The sequence below is a fragment of the Ursus arctos genome, unplaced genomic scaffold, assembly GCF_023065955.2.
Source record: "Ursus arctos isolate Adak ecotype North America unplaced genomic scaffold, UrsArc2.0 scaffold_16, whole genome shotgun sequence".
Classification (NCBI taxonomy): Eukaryota; Metazoa; Chordata; class Mammalia; order Carnivora; family Ursidae; genus Ursus; species Ursus arctos.
Genome location: NW_026622830.1, coordinates 64,037,308 through 64,052,925, shown reverse-complemented (window position 1 = coordinate 64,052,925; position 15,618 = coordinate 64,037,308).

Here is a 15,618-nt window from a genome sequence, read left to right as displayed (position 1 = left end):
TGTGGTCTCTTCCAGGTCAGTGTATGGCATTTCCTTCCCCTTGCCACAGGCACCTGGGAGCATGTCTGCACGTGGAGAAAGACTTTCCCGTGGGAAGCCGGGTTTTGTCAAACGGGTCCCAGTGCTCTGCTCCTCTCTTTTCACTCCTGCTGTCAAAAGCCCAGGGAGGATGGGAGGGCTTAGAACATGGCTGGGCACTGTGGTTTCTTCCAGAGAAGTGGAGGGCATTTGCTTTACCTTGCCACAACCACTTGGGATAGGGTCTGCACCTCAGGAAAACTGTCTCCGTGGGAAGCCGGCTTTTTGCAAGGGGGTCTCAGGGCCGTGGGCCTCGGCTGTCCCTCCGGCTCCCCAAAGCACAGGGACGAGGTGAAGGGCTTAGACCATGGCTGCGCAATGTTGTTTCTTACACCTGGGTGTGTGGCATTTTGTTGAGCTGGCTAACGCCACTTGTGATAGGAGTTCCACAGCAAGCTCCTATTGTTCGTCGGAAGCCGTTTTTGCCCCAGGGGTCTCCGGGCTGTGTTCGTTGGGGTTGAACTCCTGCTAGCAAAACCGCCGGGTTGAGGGAAAGTTTCAGACTGTGCCTGGGCCCTGTGGTCTCTTCCAGGTCAGTGTATGGCGTTTCCTTCCCCTTGCCCCAGGCACCTGGGAGCATGTCTGCACGTGGAGAAAGACTTTCCCGTGGGAAGCCGGGTTTTGTCAAACGGGTCCCAGTGCTCTGCTCCTCTCTTTTCACTCCTGCTGCCAGAAGCCCAGGGAGGATGGGAGGGCTTAGAACATGGCTGGGCACTGTGGTTTCTTCCAGAGAAGTGGAGGGCATTTGCTTTACCTTGCCACAACCACTTGGGATAGGGTCTGCACCTCAGGAAAACTGTTTCCGTGGGAAGCCGGCTTTTTGCAAAGGGGTCTCAGGGCCGTGGGCCTCGGGTGTCCCTCCGGCTCCCCAAAGCACAGGGACGAGGTGAGGGGCTTAGACCATGCCTGGACAATATTGTTTCTTACACCTGGGTGTGTGGCATTTTGTTGAGCTGGCTACCCCCTCTTGGGATTGGTTTTCCACAGCAAGCGCCTATTGTTCGTCGGAAGCCGTTTTTGCCCCAGGGGTCTCCGGGCTGTGTTCGTTGGGGTTGAACTCCTGCTAGCAAATCCGCCGGGTTGAGGGAAGGGTTCAGACTGTGCCTGGGCCCTGTGGTCTCTTCCAGGTCAGTGTATGGCATTTCCTTCCCCTTGCCACAGGCACCTGGGAGCATGTCTGCACGTGGAGAAAGACTTTCCCGTGGGAAGCCGGGTTTTGTCAAACGGGTCCCAGTGCTCTGCTCCTCTCTTTTCACTCCTGCTGCCAGAAGCCCAGGGAGGATGGGAGGGCTTAGAACATGGCTGGGCACTGTGGTTTCTTCCAGAGAAGTGGAGGGCATTTGCTTTACCTTGCCACAACCACTTGGGATAGGGTCTGCACATCAGGAAAACTGTTTCCGTGGGAAGCCGGCTTTTTGCAAAGGGGTCTCAGGGCCGTGGGCCTCGGCTGTCCCTCCGGCTCCCCAAAGCACAGGGACGAGGTGAGGGGCTTAGACCATGCCTGCGCAATGTTGTTTCTTACACCTGGGTGTGTGGCATTTTTTGAGTTGGCTACCCCCCCTTGGGATTGGTGTTCCACAGCAAGCGCCTATTGTTCGTCGGAAGCCGTTTTTGCCTCAGGGGTCTCCGGGCTGTGTTCGTTGGGGTTGAACTCCTGCTAGCAAAACCGCCGGGTTGAGGGAAGGGTTCAGACTGTGCCTGGGCCCTGTGGTCTCTTCCAGGTCAGTGTATGGCATTTCCTTCCCCTTGCCACAGGCACCTGGGAGCATGTCTGCACGTGGAGAAAGACTTTCCCGTGGGAAGCCGGTTTTTGTCAAACGGGTCCCAGTGCTCTGCTCCTCTCTTTTCACTCCTGCTGCCAGAAGCCCAGGGAGGATGGGAGGGCTTAGAACATGGCTGGGCACTGTGGTTTCTTCCAGAGAAGTGGAGGGCATTTGCTTTACCTTGCCACAACCACTTGGGATAGGGTCTGCACCTCAGGAAAACTGTCTCCGTGGGAAGCCGGCTTTTTGCAAAGGGGTCTCAGGGCCGTGGGCCTCGGCTGTCCCTCCGGCTCCCCAAAGCACAGGGACGAGGTGAGGGGCTTAGACCATGCCTGGGCAATGTTGTTTCTTACACCTGGGTGTGTGGCATTTTGTTGAGCTGGCTACCCCCACTTGGGATAGGAGTTCCACAGCAACCACCTATTGTTCGTAGGAAGCCGTTTTTGCCCCAGTGGTCTCCGGGCTGTGTTCGTTGGGGTTGAACTCCTGCTAGCAAAACCGCCGGGTTGAGGGAAGGGTTCAGACTGTGCCTGGGCCCTGTGGTCTCTTCCAGGTCAGTGTATGGCATTTCCTTCCCCTTGCCCCAGGCACCTGGGAGCATGTCTGCACGTGGAGACTTTCCCGTGGGAAGCCGGTTTTTGTCAAACGGGTCCCAGTGCTCTGCTCCTCTCTATTCACTCCTGCTGCCAGAAGCCCAGGGAGGATGGGAGGGCTTAGAACTTGGCTGGGCACTGTGGTTTCTTCCAGAGAAGTGGAGGGCATTTGCTTTACCTTGCCACAACCACTTGGGATAGGGTCTGCACCTCAGGAAAACTGTTTCCGTGGGAAGCCGGCTTTTTGCAAAGGGGTCTCAGGGCCGTGGGCCTCGGGTGTCCCTCCGGCTCCCCAAAGCACAGGGACGAGGTGAGGGGCTTAGACCATGCCTGGGCAATGTTGTTTCTTACACCTGGGTGTGTGGCATTTTGTTGAGCTGGCTACCCCCTCTTGGGATTGGTGTTCCACAGCAAGCGCCTATTGTTCGTCGGAAGCCGTTTTTGCCTCAGGGGTCTCCGGGCTGTGTTCGTTGGGGTTGAACTCCTGCTAGCAAAACCGCCGGGTTGAGGGAAGGGTTCAGACTGTGCCTGGGCCCTGTGGTCTCTTCCAGGTCAGTGTATGGCATTTCCTTCCCCTTGCCCCAGGCACCTGGAAGCATGTCTGCACGTGGAGAAAGACTTTCCCGTGGGAAGCCGGGTTTTGTCAAACGGGTCCCAGTGCTCTGCTCCTCTCTTTTCACTCCTGCGGCCAGAAGCCCAGGGAGGATGGGAGGGTTTAGAACATGGCTGGGCACTGTGGTTTCTTCCAGAGAAGTGGAGGGCATTTGCTTTACCTTGCCACAACCACTTGGGATAGGGTCTGCACCTCAGGAAAACTGTCTCCGTGGGAAGCCGGCTTTTTGCAAAGGGGTCTCAGGGCCGTGGGCCTCGGGTGTCCCTCCGGCTCCCCAAAGCACAGGGACGAGGTGAGGGGCTTAGACCATGCCTGGGCAATGTTGTTTCTTACACCTGGGTGTGTGGCATTTTGTTGAGCTGGCTACCCCCTCTTGGGATTGGTGTTCCACAGCAAGCGCCTATTGTTCGTCGGAAGCCGTTTTTGCCTCAGGGGTCTCCGGGCTGTGTTCGTTGGGGTTGAACTCCTGCTAGCAAAACCGCCGGGTTGAGGGAAGGGTTCAGACTGTGCCTGGGCCCTGTGGTCTCTTCCAGGTCAGTGTATGGCATTTCCTTCCCCTTGCCCCAGGCACCTGGGAGCATGTCTGCACGTGGAGAAAGACTTTCCCGTGGGAAGCCGGGTTTTGTCAAACGGGTCCCAGTGCTCTACTCCTCTCTTTTCACTCCTGCTGTCAGAAGCCCAGCGAGGATGGGAGGGCTTAGAACATGGCTGGGCACTGTGGTTTCTTCCAGAGAAGTGGAGGGCATTTGCTTTACCTTGCCACAACCACTTGGGATATGGTCTGCACCTCAGGAAAACTGTCTCCGTGGGAAGCCGGCTTTTTGCAAAGGGGTCTCAGGGCCGTGGGCCTCGGCTGTCCCTCCGGCTCCCCAAAGCACAGGGACGAGGTGAGGGGCTTAGACCATGCCTGGGCAATGTTGTTTCTTACACCTGGGTGTGTGGCATTTTGTTGAGCTGGCTACCCCCACTTGGGATAGGAGTTCCACAGCAAGCACCTATTGTTCGTCGGAAGCCGTTTTTGCCCCAGGGGTCTCCGGGCTGTGTTCGTTGGGGTTGAACTCCTGCTAGCAAAACCGCCGGGTTGAGGGAAGGGTTCAGACTGTGCCTGGGCCCTGTGGTCTCTTCCAGGTCAGTGTATGGCATTTCCTTCCCCTTGCCCCAGGCACCTGGGAGCATGTCTGCACGTGGAGAAAGACTTTCCCGTGGGAAGCCGGTTTTTGTCAAACGGGTCCCAGTGCTCTGCTCCTCTCTTTTCACTCCTGCTGCCAGAAACCCAGGGAGGATGGGAGGGCTTAGAACATGGCTGGGCACTGTGGTTTCTTCCAGAGAAGTGGAGGGCATTTGCTTTACCTTGCCACAACCAGTTGGGATAGGGTCTGCACCTCAGGAAAACTGTTTCCGTGGGAAGCCGGCTTTTTGCAAAGGGGTCTCAGGGCCGTGGGCCTCGGGTGTCCCTCCGGCTCCCCAAAGCACAGGGACGAGGTGAGGGGCTTAGACCATGCCTGGGCAATGTTGTTTCTTACACCTGGGTGTGTGGCATTATATTGAGCTGGCTACCCCCTCTTGGGATTGGTGTACCACAGCAAGCGCCTATTGTTCGTCCGAAGCCGTTTTTGCCTCAGGGGTCTCCGGGCTGTGTTCGTTGGGGTTGAACTCCTGCTAGCAAAACCGCCGGGTTGAGGGAAGGGTTCAGACTGTGCCTGGGCCCTGTGGTCTCTTCCAGGTCAGTGTATGGCATTTCCTTCCCCTTGCCACAGGCACCTGGGAGCATGTCTGCACGTGGAAAAAGACTTTCCCGTGGGAAGCCGGGTTTTGTCAAACGGGTCCCAGTGCTCTGCTCCTCTCTTTTCACTCCTGCTCTCAGAAGCCCAGGGAGGATGGGAGGGCTTAGAACATGGCTGGGCACTGTGGTTTCTTCCAGAGAAGTGGAGTGCATTTGTTTTACCTTGCCACAACCAGTTGGGATAGGGTCTGCACCTCAGGAAAACTGTCTCCGTGGGAAGCCGGCTTTTTGCAAAGGGGTCTCAGGGCCGTGGGCCTCGGCTGTCCCTCCGGCTCCCCAAAGCACAGGGACGAGGTGAGGGGCTTAGACCATGCCTGCGCAATGTTGTTTCTTACACCTGGGTGTGTGGCATTTTTTGAGCTGGCTACCCCCCCTTGGGATGATTGGTGTTCCACAGCAAGCGCCTATTGTTCGTCGGAAGCCGTTTTTGCCTCAGGGGTCTCCGGGCTGTGTTCGTTGGGGTTGAACTCCTGCTAGCAAAACCGCCGGGTTGAGGGAAGGGTTCAGACTGTGCCTGGGCCCTGTGGTCTCTTCCAGGTCAGTGTATGGCATTTCCTTCCAATTGCCACAGGCACCTGGGAGCATGTCTGCACGTGGAGAAAGACTTTCCCGTGGGAAGCCGGGTTTTGTCAAACGGGTCCCAGTGCTCTACTCCTCTCTTTTCACTCCTGCTGTCAGAAGCCCAGGGAGGATGGGAGGGCTTAGAACATGGCTGGGCACTGTGGTTTCTTCCAGAGAAGTGGAGGGCATTTGCTTTACCTTGCCACAACCACTTGGGATAGGGTCTGCACCTCAGGAAAACTGTCTCCGTGGGAAGCCGGCTTTTTGCAAAGGGGTCTCAGGGCCATGGGCCTCGGCTGTCCCTCCGGCTCCCCAAAGCACAGGGACGAGGTGAGGGGCTTAGACCATGCCTGGGCAATGTTGTTTCTTACACCTGGGTGTGTGGCATTTTGTTGAGCTGGCTACCCCCACTTGGGATAGGAGTTCCACAGCAAGCACCTATTGTTCGTCGGAAGCCGTTTTTGCCCCAGGGGTCTCCGGGCTGTGTTCGTTGGGGTTGAACTCCTGCTAGGAAAACCGCCGGGTTGAGGGAAGGGTTCAGACTGTGCCTGGGCCTTGTGGTCTCTTCCAGGTCAGTGTATGGTATTTCCTTCCCCTTGCCCCAGGCACCTGGGAGCATGTCTGCACGTGGAGAAAGACTTTCCCGTGGGAAGCCGGTTTTTGTCAAACGGGTCCCAGTGCTCTGCTCCTCTCTTTTCACTCCTGCTGCCAGAAGCCCAGGGAGGATGGGAGGGCTTAGAACATGGCTGGGCACTGTGGTTTCTTCCAGAGAAGTGGAGGGCATTTGCTTTACCTTGCCACAACCACTTGGGATATGGTCTGCACCTCAGGAAAACTGTTTCCGTGGGAAGCCGGCTTTTTGCAAAGGGGTCTCAGGGCCGTGGGCCTCGGCTGTCCCTCCGGCTCCCCAAAGCACAGGGACGAGGTGAGGGGCTTAGACCATGCCTGGGCAATGTTGTTACTTACACCTGGGTGTGTGGCATTTTGTTGAGCTGGCTACCCCCACTTGGGATTGGTTTTCCACAGCAAGCGCCTATTGTTCGTCGGAAGCCGTTTTTGCCCCAGGGGTCTCCGGGCTGTGTTCGTTGGGGTTGAACTCCTGCTAGCAAAACCGCCGGGTTGAGGGAAGGGTTCAGACTGTGCCTGGGCCCTGTGGTCTCTTCCAGGTCAGTGTATGGCATTTCCTTCCCCTTGCCCCAGGCACCTGGGAGCATGTCTGCACGTGGAGAAAGACTTTCCCGTGGGAAGCCGGGTTTTGTCAAACGGGTCCCAGTGTTCTGCTCCTCTCTTTTCATTCCTGCTGCCAGAAGCCCAGGGAGGATGGGAGGGCTTAGAACACGGCTGGGCACTGTGGTTTCTTCCAGAGAAGTGGAGGGCATTTGCTTTACCTTGCCACAACCACTTGGGATAGGGTGTGCACCTCAGGAAAACTGTCTCCGTGGGAAGCCGGCTTTTTGCAAAGGGGTCTCAGGGCCGTGGGCCTCGGGTGTCCCTCCGGCTCCCCAAAGCACAGGGACGAGGTGAGGGGCTGAGACCATGCCTGGGCAATGTTGTTTCTTACTCCTTTTTGTGTGGCATTTTGTTGAGCTGGCTACCCCCTCTTGGGATTGGTTTTCCACAGCAAGCGCCTATTGTTCGTCGGAAGCCGTTTTTGCCTCAGGGGTCTCCGGGCTGTGTTCGTTGGGGTTGAACTCCTGCTAGCAAAACCGCCGGGTTGAGGGAAGGGTTCAGACTGTGCCTGGGCCCTGTGGTCTCTTCCAGGTCAGTGTATGGCATTTCCTTCCCCTTGCCCCAGGCACCTGGGAGCATGTCTGCACGTGGAGAAAGACTTTCCCGTGGGAAGCCGGGTTTTGTCAAACGGGTCCCAGTGCTCTGCTCCTCTCTTTTCACTCCTGCTGTCAGAAGCCCAGGGAGGATGGGAGGGCTTAGAACATGGCTGGGCACTGTGGTTTCTTCCAGAGAAGTGGAGGGCATTTGCTTTACCTTGCCACAACCACTTGGGATAGGGTCTGCACCTCAGGAAAACTGTCTCCGTGGGAAGCCGGCTTTTTGCAAAGGGGTCTCAGGGCCGTGGGCCTCGGCTGTCCCTCCGGCTCCCCAAAGCACAGGGACGAGGTGAGGGGCTTAGACCATGCCTGCGCAATGTTGTTTCTTACACCTGGGTGTGTGGCATTTTGTTGAGCTGGCTAACGCCACTTGGGATAGGAGTTCCACAGCAAGCACCTATTGTTCGTCGGAAGCCGTTTTTGCCCCAGGGGTCTCCGGGCTGTGTTCGTTGGGGTTGAACTCCTGCTAGCAAAACCGCCGGGTTGAGGGAAGGGTTCAAACTGTGCCTGGGCCCTGTGGTCTCTTCCAGGTCAGTGTATGGCATTTCCTTCCCCTTGCCCCAGGCACCTGGGAGCATGTCTGCACGTGGAGAAAGACTTTCCCGTGGGAAGCCGGGTTTTGTCAAACGGGTCCCAGTGCTCTGCTCCTCTCTTTTCACTCCTGCTGCCAGAAGCCCAGGGAGGATGGGAGGGCTTAGAACATGGCTGGGCACTGTGGTTTCTTCCAGAGAAGTGGAGGGCATTTGCTTTACCTTGCCACAACCACTTGGGATAGGGTCTGCACCTCAGGAAAACTGTCTCCGTGGGAAGCCGGCTTTTTGCAAAGGGGTCTCAGGGCCGTGGGCCTCGGGTGTCCCTCCGGCTCCCCAAAGCACAGGGACGAGGTGAGGGGCTTAGACCATGCCTGGGCAATGTTGTTTCTTACACCTGGGTGTGTGGCATTTTGTTGAGCTGGCTACCCCCTCTTGGGATTGGTTTTCCACAGCAAGCGCCTATTGTTCGTCGGAAGCCGTTTTTGCCTCAGGGGTCTCCGGGCTGTGTTCGTTGGGGTTGAACTCCTGCTAGCAAAACCGCCGGGTTGAGGGAAGGGTTCAGACTGTGCCTGGGCCCTGTGGTCTCTTCCAGGTCAGTGTATGGCATTTCCTTCCCCTTGCCACAGGCACCTGGGAGCATGTCTGCACGTGGAGAAAGACTTTCCCGTGGGAAGCCGGGTTTTGTCAAACGGGTCCCAGTGCTCTGCTCCTCTCTTTTCACTCCTGCTGCCAGAAACCCAGGGAGGATGGGAGGGCTTAGAACATGGCTGGGCACTGTGGTTTCTTCCAGAGAAGTGGAGGGCATTTGCTTTACCTTGCCACAACCACTTGGGATAGGGTCTGCACCTCAGGAAAACTGTTTCCGTGGGAAGCCGGCTTTTTGCAAAGGGGTCTCAGGGCCGTGGGCCTCGGGTGTCCCTCCGGCTCCCCAAAGCACAGGGACGAGGTGAGGGGCTTAGACCATGCCTGGGCAATGTTGTTTCTTACACCTGGGTGTGTGGCATTATATTGAGCTGGCTACCCCCTCTTGGGATTGGTGTACCAAAGCAAGCGCCTATTGTTCGTCGGAAGCCGTTTTTGCCTCAGGGGTCTCCGGGCTGTGTTCGTTGGGGTTGAACTCCTGCTAGCAAAACCGCCGGGTTGAGGGAAGGGTTCAGACTGTGCCTGGGCCCTGTGGTCTCTTCCAGGTCAGTGTATGGCATTTCCTTCCCCTTGCCACAGGCACCTGGGAGCATGTCTGCACGTGGAGAAAGACTTTCCCGTGGGAAGCCGGGTTTTGTCAAACGGGTCCCAGTGCTCTGCTCCTCTCTTTTCACTCCTGCTGCCAGAAGCCCAGGGAGGATGGGAGGGCTTAGAACATGGCTGGGCACTGTGGTTTCTTGCAGAGAAGTGGAGGGCATTTGCATTACCTTGCCACAACCACTTGGGATAGGGTCTGCACCTCAGGAAAACTGTCTCCGTGGGAAGCCGGCTTTTTGCAAAGGGGTCTCAGGGCCGTGGGCCTCGGCTGTCCCTCCGGCTCCCCAAAGCACAGGGACGAGGTGAGGGGCTTAGACCATGCCTGGGCAATGTTGTTTCTTACACCTGGCTGTGTGGCATTTTGTTGAGCTGGCTACCCCCACTTGGGATAGGAGTTCCACAGCAAGCACCTATTGTTCGTCGGAAGCCGTTTTTGACCCAGGGGTCTCCGGGCTGTGTTCGTTGGGGTTGAACTCCTGCTAGCAAAACCGCCGGGTTGAGGGAAGGGCTCAGACTGTGCCTGGGCCCTGTGGTCTCTTCCAGGTCAGTGTATGGCATTTCCTTCCCCTTGCCACAGGCACCTGGGAGCATGTCTGCACGTGGAGAAAGACTTTCCCGTGGGAAGCCGGTTTTTGTCAAACGGGTCCCAGTGCTCTGCTCCTCTCTTTTCACTCCTGCTGCCAGAAGCCCAGGGAGGATGGGAGGGCTTAGAACATGGCTGGGCACTGTGGTTTCTTCCAGAGAAGTGGAGGGCATTTGCTTTACCTTGCCACAACCACTTGGGATAGGGTCTGCACCTCAGGAAAACGGTCTCCGTGGGAAGCCGGCTTTTTGCAAAGGGGTCTCAGGGCCGTGGGCCTCGGCTGTCCCTCCGGCTCCCCAAAGCACAGGGACGAGGTGAGGAGCTTAGACCATGCCTGGGCAATGCTGTTTCTTACATCTGGGTGTGTGGCATTTTGTTGAGCTGGCTACCCCCTCTTGGGATTGGTGTTCCACAGCAAGCGCCTATTGTTCGTCGGAAGCCGTTTTTGCCTCAGGGCTATCCGGGCTGTGTTCGTTGGGGTTGAACTCCTGCTAGCAAAACCGCCGGGTTGAGGGAAGGGTTCAGACTGTGCCTGGGCCCTGTGGTCTCTTCCAGGTCAGTGTATGGCATTTCCTTCCCCTTGCCACAGGCACCTGGGAACATGTCTGCACGTGGAGAAAGACTTTCCCGTGGGAAGCCGGGTTTTGTCAAACGGGTCCCAGTGCTCTGCTCCTCTCTTTTCACTCCTGCTTTCAGAAGCCCAGGGAGGATGGGAGGGCTTAGAACATGGCTGGGCACTGTGGTTTCTTCCAGAGAAGTGGAGGGCATTTGCTTTACCTTGCCACAACCACTTGGGATAGGGTCTGCACCTCAGGAAAACTGTCTCCGCGGGAAGCCGGCTTTTTGCAAAGGGGTCTCAGGGCCGTGGGCCTCGGGTGTCCCTCCGGCTCACCAAAGCACAGGGACGAGGTGAGGGGCTTAGACCATGCCTGCGCAATGTTGTTTCTTACACCTGGGTGTGTGGCATTTTGTTGAGCTGGCTACCCCCACTTGGGATAGGAGTTCCACAGCAAGCACCTATTGTTCGTCGGAAGCCGTTTTTGCCCCTGGGGTCTCCGGGCTGTGTTCGTTGGGGTTGAACTCCTGCTAGCAAAACCGCCGGGTTGAGGGAAGGGTTCAGACTGTGCCTGGGCCCTGTGGTCTCTTCCAGGTCAGTGTATGGCATTTCCTTCCCCTTGCCCCAGGCACCTGGGAGCATGTCTGCACGTGGAGAAAGACTTTCCCGTGGGAAGCCGGTTTTTGTCAAACGGGTCCCAGTGCTCTGCTCCTCTCTTTTCACTCCTGCTGCCAGAAGCCCAGGGAGGATGGGAGGGCTTAGAACATGGCTGGGCACTGTGGTTTCTTCCAGAGAAGTGGAGGGCATTTGCTTTACCTTGCCACAACCACTTGGGATAGGGTCTGCACCTCAGGAAAACTGTTTCCGTGGGAAGCCGGCTTTTTGCAAAGGGGTCTCAGGGCCGTGGGCCTCGGGTGTCCCTCCGGCTCCCCAAAGCACAGGGACGAGGTGAGGGGCTTAGACCATGCCTGGGCAATGTTGTTTCTTACACCTGGGTGTGTGGCATTTTGTTGAGCTGGCTACCCCCTCTTGGGATTGGTGTTCCACAGCAAGCGCCTATTATTCGTCGGAAGCCGTTTTTGCCTCAGGGGTCTCCGGGCTGTGTTCGTTGGAGTTGAACTCCTGCTAGCAAAACCGCCGGGTTGAGGGAAGGGTTCAGACTGTGCCTGGGCCCTGTGGTCTCTTCCAGGTCAGTGTATGGCATTTCCTTCCCCTTGCCACAGGCACCTGGGAGCATGTCTGCACGTGGAGAAAGACTTTCCCGTGGGAAGCCGGTTTTTGTCAAACAGGTCCCAGTGCTCTGCTCCTCTCTTTTCACTCCTGCTGCCACAAGCCCAGGGAGGATGGGAGGGCTTAGAACATGGCTGGGCACTGTGGTTTCTTCCAGAGAAGTGGAGGGCATTTGCTTTACCTTGCCACAACCACTTGGGATAGGGTCTGCACCTCAGGAAAAATGTTTCCGTGGGAAGCCGGCTTTTTGCAAAGGGGTCTCAGGGCCGTGGGCCTCGGCTGTCCCTCCGGCTCCCCAAAGCACAGGGACGAGGTGAGGGGCTTAGACCATGCCTGCGCAATGTTGTTTCTTACACCTGGGTGTGTGGCATTTTGTTGAGCTGGCTAACCCCACTTGGGATAGGAGTTCCACAGCAAGCACCTATTGTTCGTCGGAAGCCGTTTTTGCCCCAGGGGTCTCCGGGCTGTGTTCGTTGGGGTTGAACTCCTGCTAGCAAAACCGCCGGGTTGAGGGAAGGGTTCAGACTGTGCCTGGGCCCTGTGGTCTCTTCCAGGTCAGTGTATGGCATTTCCTTCCCCTTGCCCCAGGCACCTGGGAGCATGTCTGCACGTGGAGAAAGACTTTCCCGTGGGAAGCCGGGTTTTGTCAAACGGGTCCCAGTGCTCTGCTCCTCTCTTTTCACTCCTGCTGTCAGAAGCCCAGGGAGGATGGGAGGGCTTAGAACATGGCTGGGCACTGTGGTTTCTTCCAGAGAAGTGGAGGGCATTTGCTTTACCTTGCCACAACCACTTGGGATAGGGTGTGCACCTCAGGAAAACTGTCTCCGTGGGAAGCCGGCTTTTTGCAAAGGGGTCTCAGGGCCGTGGGCCTCGGCTGTCCCTCCGGCTCCCCAAAGCACAGGGACGAGGTGAGGGGCTTAGACCATGCCTGGGCAATGTTGTTTCTTACACCTGGGTGTGTGGCATTTTGTTGAGCTGGCTACCTCCACTTGGGATAGGAGTTCCACAGCAAGCACCTATTGTTCGTCTGAAGACGTTTTTGCCCCAGGGGTCTCCGGGCTGTGTTCGTTGGGGTTGAACTCCTGCTAGCAAAACCGCCGGGTTGAGGGAAGGGTTCAGACTGTGCCTGGGCCCTGTGGTCTCTTCCAGGTCAGTGTATGGCATTTCCTTCCCCTTGCCCCAGGCACCTGGGGGCATGTCTGCACGTGGAGAAAGACTTTCCCGTGGGAAGCCGGGTTTTCTCAAACGGGTCCCAGTGCTCTGCTCCTCTCTTTTCACTCCTGCTGTCAGAAGCCCAGGGAGGATGGGAGGGCTTAGAACATGGCTGGGCACTGTGGTTTCTTCCAGAGAAGTGGAGGGCATTTGCTTTACCTTGCCACAACCAGTTGGGATAGGGTCTGCACCTCAGGAAAACTGTCTCCGTGGGAAGCCGGCTTTTTGCAAAGGGGTCTCAGGGCCGTGGGCCTCGGCTGTCCCTCCGGCTCCCCAAAGCACAGGGACGAGGTGAGGGGCTTAGACCATGCCTGCGCAATGTTGGTTCTTACACCTGGGTGTGTGGCATTTTGTTGAGCTGGCTAACCCCACTTGGGATAGGAGTTCCACAGCAAGCACCTATTGTTTGTCGGAAGCCGTTTTTGCCCCAGGGGTCTCCGGGCTGTGTTCGTTGGGGTTGAACTCCTGCTAGCAAATCCGCCGGGTTGAGGGAAGGGTTCAGACTGTGCCTGGGCCCTGTGGTCTCTTCCAGGTCAGTGTATGGCATTTCCTTCCCCTTGCCACAGGCACCTGGGAGCATGTCTGCACGTGGAGAAAGACTTTCCCGTGGGAAGCCGGGTTTTGTCAAACGGGTCCCAGTGCTCTGCTCCTCTCTTTTCACTCCTGCTGCCAGAAGCCCAGGGAGGATGGGAGGGCTTAGAACATGGCTGGGCACTGTGGTTTCTTGCAGAGAAGTGGAGGGCATTTGCATTACCTTGCCACAACCACTTGGGATAGGGTCTGCACCTCAGGAAAACTGTCTCCGTGGGAAGCCGGCTTTTTGCAAAGGGGTCTCAGGGCCGTGGGCCTCGGCTGTCCCTCCGGCTCCCCAAAGCACAGGGACGAGGTGAGGGGCTTAGACCATGCCTGGGCAATGTTGTTTCTTACACCTGGCTGTGTGGCATTTTGTTGAGCTGGCTACCCCCACTTGGGATAGGAGTTCCACAGCAAGCACCTATTGTTCGTCGGAAGCCGTTTTTGACCCAGGGGTCTCCGGGCTGTGTTCGTTGGGGTTGAACTCCTGCTAGCAAAACCGCCGGGTTGAGGGAAGGGCTCAGACTGTGCCTGGGCCCTGTGGTCTCTTCCAGGTCAGTGTATGGCATTTCCTTCCCCTTGCCACAGGCACCTGGGAGCATGTCTGCACGTGGAGAAAGACTTTCCCGTGGGAAGCCGGGTTTTGTCAAACGGGTCCCAGTGCTCTGCTCCTCTCTTTTCACTCCTGCTGCCAGAAGCCCAGGGAGGATGGGAGGGCTTAGAACATGGCTGGGCACTGTGGTTTCTTCCAGAGAAGTGGAGGGCATTTGCTTTACCTTGCCACAACCACTTGGGATAGGGTCTGCACCTCAGGAAAACGGTCTCCGTGGGAAGCCGGCTTTTTGCAAAGGGGTCTCAGGGCCGTGGGCCTCGGCTGTCCCTCCGGCTCCCCAACGCACAGGGACGAGGTGAGGAGCTTAGACCATGCCTGGGCAATGCTGTTTCTTACATCTGGGTGTGTGGCATTTTGTTGAGCTGGCTACCCCCTCTTGGGATTGGTGTTCCACAGCAAGCGCCTATTGTTCGTCGGAAGCCGTTTTTGCCTCAGGGCTATCCGGGCTGTGTTCGTTGGGGTTGAACTCCTGCTAGCAAAACCGCCGGGTTGAGGGAAGGGTTCAGACTGTGCCTGGGCCCTGTGGTCTCTTCCAGGTCAGTGTATGGCATTTCCTTCCCCTTGCCACAGGCACCTGGGAACATGTCTGCACGTGGAGAAAGACTTTCCCGTGGGAAGCCGGGTTTTGTCAAACGGGTCCCAGTGCTCTGCTCCTCTCTTTTCACTCCTGCTTTCAGAAGCCCAGGGAGGATGGGAGGGCTTAGAACATGGCTGGGCACTGTGGTTTCTTCCAGAGAAGTGGAGGGCATTTGCTTTACCTTGCCACAACCACTTGGGATAGGGTCTGCACCTCAGGAAAACTGTCTCCGCGGGAAGCCGGCTTTTTGCAAAGGGGTCTCAGGGCCGTGGGCCTCGGGTGTCCCTCCGGCTCACCAAAGCACAGGGACGAGGTGAGGGGCTTAGACCATGCCTGCGCAATGTTGTTTCTTACACCTGGGTGTGTGGCATTTTGTTGAGCTGGCTACCCCCACTTGGGATAGGAGTTCCACAGCAAGCACCTATTGTTCGTCGGAAGCCGTTTTTGCCCCTGGGGTCTCCGGGCTGTGTTCGTTGGGGTTGAACTCCTGCTAGCAAAACCGCCGGGTTGAGGGAAGGGTTCAGACTGTGCCTGGGCCCTGTGGTCTCTTCCAGGTCAGTGTATGGCATTTCCTTCCCCTTGCCCCAGGCACCTGGGAGCATGTCTGCACGTGGAGAAAGACTTTCCCGTGGGAAGCCGGTTTTTGTCAAACGGGTCCCAGTGCTCTGCTCCTCTCTTTTCACTCCTGCTGCCAGAAGCCCAGGGAGGATGGGAGGGCTTAGAACATGGCTGGGCACTGTGGTTTCTTCCAGAGAAGTGGAGGGCATTTGCTTTACCTTGCCACAACCACTTGGGATAGGGTCTGCACCTCAGGAAAACTGTTTCCGTGGGAAGCCGGCTTTTTGCAAAGGGGTCTCAGGGCCGTGGGCCTCGGGTGTCCCTCCGGCTCCCCAAAGCACAGGGACGAGGTGAGGGGCTTAGACCATGCCTGGGCAATGTTGTTTCTTACACCTGGGTGTGTGGCATTTTGTTGAGCTGGCTACCCCCTCTTGGGATTGGTGTTCCACAGCAAGCGCCTATTATTCGTCGGAAGCCGTTTTTGCCTCAGGGGTCTCCGGGCTGTGTTCGTTGGAGTTGAACTCCTGCTAGCAAAACCGCCGGGTTGAGGGAAGGGTTCAGACTGTGCCTGGGCCCTGTGGTCTCTTCCAGGTCAGTGTATGGCATTTCCTTCACCTTGCCACAGGCACCTGGGAGCATGTCTGCACGTGGAGAAAGACTTTCCCGTGGGAAGCCGGTTTTTGTCAAACGGGTCCCAGTGCTCTGCTCCTCTCTTTTCACTCCTGCT